Source organism: Pteropus vampyrus, unplaced genomic scaffold, assembly GCF_000151845.1.
Source record: "Pteropus vampyrus isolate Shadow unplaced genomic scaffold, Pvam_2.0 Scaffold299, whole genome shotgun sequence".
Taxonomy (NCBI): domain Eukaryota; kingdom Metazoa; phylum Chordata; class Mammalia; order Chiroptera; family Pteropodidae; genus Pteropus; species Pteropus vampyrus.
This window is the reverse complement of record NW_011889080.1, coordinates 577,209-580,287: the sequence shown is the minus strand read 5'-3', so window position 1 is coordinate 580,287 and position 3,079 is coordinate 577,209.

The window sequence follows — 3,079 nt, the reverse complement described above, 5'->3', positions numbered from 1 at the left end:
GCTCCTGCCCCTCGCCCCAGGAACAGCCAGCCCCATCAGGTCGACCCGTCCCACTGGCCAAAGGAGCCACACTGTTGCCATGGTGATGAGCTCGGCTGGCCTCCCCGGATTAAGGTGGAAGGGGAGGGTGGAACAGAAGGTGGCCTGGGCCACTCACACTCTGTGTCCCTTAGTGACACATGCGTACGAGCACACGTGTACAGACACAGACCATCACACACATATACACACAGGTACACACACCTCGCACAGACAGATAATCACACAAACACACCCACTGAGTTAGGACGTCACAGCTGGGGAGCGGGGGAGCAGTACATGCTCAGGGGACCCTGCTCCCCACGTCCCCAGGACCCTGGCTTCCTAGGGCTCTGCCCGCCCCGCCCCAGCTCCCCTCAGGCCTGTCCTGGGCCCTCTTCCCCCTGTCCACTCAGTTCCCATGCCAGTAACCAAGGCCCCGCAACCGGCCTTGCTGTCCAGCTGTCCCTGTGCATCCCACAGGCTTGCTCTCCCTGTCCTTTAATTCGGGCCGTGGCTGGGGACCCCCCGCCTGCCCCGTCCATCGCCAAGTTTCTCTCCCACCTCCCGAACCTCCCTGGCCAGCCCGCCTGTCCTCCGGCACCACTGGTTGCCCCACGAGTCCTCCCAGCTCCCAGCGATGGCATGCCACGGTCCTGCCTCCAGTCCTCCAGGGCCACCCTGGGCCATCCGGGTCACAGCCGTCACCCTGAGCCCCCTCTGCCCTCCACTGCCATTGCAGGAAGCCCCAGCCCCCGGGGCCTGACTCATCCTGGCTGGACAGCTCCCAGACAGAGCCCGGCCTACCCCTGTGAAGACCCCACGCTGGGCTCTGGGAGCTCCGAGGAGGTGGGGTGAGGAGCACCCTGCCCTCTGGCCTCCGCTTGCAGCCTCTCACCCACCAGGAGGGGAGCCAGCAGGGCCAGGCCGGATTTTGCAATGCTCCCCACAGGCCACCAAGCCAGGCCTGGGCTGGGGCACGGGGAACCAGTGGGCGCCAGTGTGGTGCCGCTGTGAACTCTGACCTGGGAGGGGGCCAGGCTGCAGGGCGGTGGGCATGCCATCTGCACCGGCCCAGCTCCCGCCCACTTTCCTGGGGCCTCACGCCTCGGCCCGGCCCCCTCCCTGCTCCTGCCCCCTGCGGCAACCTCTCTCGCCCTCCCTTGGGACCGACCCCTGGCTTAGCCTGAGGGCCCGAGCCAGGCCCCCTCCGCCACTGACCCACGCCAGAACCATGGGCACGTCCCATCCGAGCCTGTCCCTGCCCTGGTCTCCCGTCCAGGGGACTCCGGGCACCTCCGTGCAGGGCCGGGGGCGGGGGGCCTCCTCTGAAATGTCTGAGGTGCTTCCCCCAGCTCACAGCAGGAGCCTCATGTGTGCAGCTACGGGGGCTCTGGCTGCTGTGGCCACAGGCTCCGGATTACATCCGTAGTGTCCAGGGCAGTCCTGGGACGGGGGGGACGAGGGCGGGGCTCAGCGGCCGCAAGGTGGAGGGGCCGGCTTGGGGGCGGCCTTCAGCCGGCACCTGCTGAGCAGCTGCCTGAGCTCGCCATGCGCGGTGCCCGCTCCACCCCTCAGCGGACACTGCTTTCAGGCCACCTCACGGGGAGGGCGGTGGCCTGCAGGGCGTCGGGCGGCCTCGGGGAAAGGACAAGTCTGTGGGCGGCAGCTGGCCCAGCCAGGCAGACAGGAGCGTGTCACTGCCAGGGCATGAACCCCGAGCGGGTCAGGCTAGGTGAGGAGCGGGCAGGACAAAGGCGGCTTCAGGTCCTGCTGCCTCCGGCCCCAGCAGCACCCACGCAGCTCAGAGCCCACGAGCCCCTGCGGGTCCCCTCCCTCGACAGTTCAGAAACAGAGAGCTGGGGAGCAGGAGAGAATCCCCACTGGGCATGGGGGGCGGTGTTAGCAGTGCCAAGGAAAGTCCAATGCGCCCCCAAGTTCCGCTGGTGGGGAAAGGCTGAGACCGTGCTGGCCGAGGCCTGTGTGCAGGCGCCCGCCCCCCGGAGGCACGTGCCGGTGCACGAGCCTCCCCGGACCCTGCCAAGCAGCCTCCCTCCTCTCCGTGTCTGCTGGGCATGGAACTAGGCCTGTGGGCAGGGGCCAGGTGCTGGTGGGCACAGCCCGGACGTGGAGCCCGGCCGCGTAGGGGGCGAGTCTGGGGACAAGCCCCAGGAGGCCGAGCTCCCCTGCAGCCACGTTGCCCTCCAGACTCTGCTCACCATGGCTTCTGCCCAAAGGCCCCAGGCCTGGCTCCTGGGAATGTCCCCAGTGCCAATCTGGACATTGAGGTCTCAGGATGCAGCAGGGCAGAGCAAGGCGGGGGCCTCCAGGGGCCCAGGCCCTGGGAGCAGTGTCCACGGGGGTGTCAGTCTTCAGAGGCCACAGGCCAGGCCTGCAGGGAAGGAGGCGGGAGGCTGGCGGCCACATGGGGGAGGGGCTCCCGCTGCTGGTGTCAAGCCCAGCCCCACCCGGGTCTGGGCTCCAGCAAGGACTGGGAGAATCCAGGGGCCCACCGAAGCTCAGATTAGGGGCCCTGTTCCCCCTCTGCCTGGGGTTCCTGCAGACAGCTCGACCTGGGGCACGAGGTGGCCTGGGCAGAGCATGGGTTCAGGAGTGGCTGGGCTAGTTTCCAACCTCAAGGCCACTTCCCTATTCCGAGGAAGTGATCGTGAGGGAGGGGGGCCCAGGGGAGCGGGGAGTGGGGAATGGAGGCCCAGGCCGTCCCAGCCCAGAAACCCAGTGGGCCTCTGAGCAGGGGATGCCCCCAACTCTTGCCCAGGTCATCCCTGAGCACCCCTTGCTCACTCCAGGCGGCCCCCCAGCAGGGCCGTGATGCCTCATGAGGGGCTTCCTGCAGGAGGCGGCAGTGGCATGAGTGCTCCAGGTGCCAGGAGCTGGGACAGTCCCAAGTCTGGCCTGGAGCTCCCCAGTGGCTGGTTAACCTGGGTCAGGGCCCAGGCGGCAGCACATGTGAACAGGTGAGCACTCAGGTGTATGCACAGGCAGCCAGCTGGCCCGTGAGGACTGGGCAGGTGGCGAGCAGACACACGCAGCAGGCACC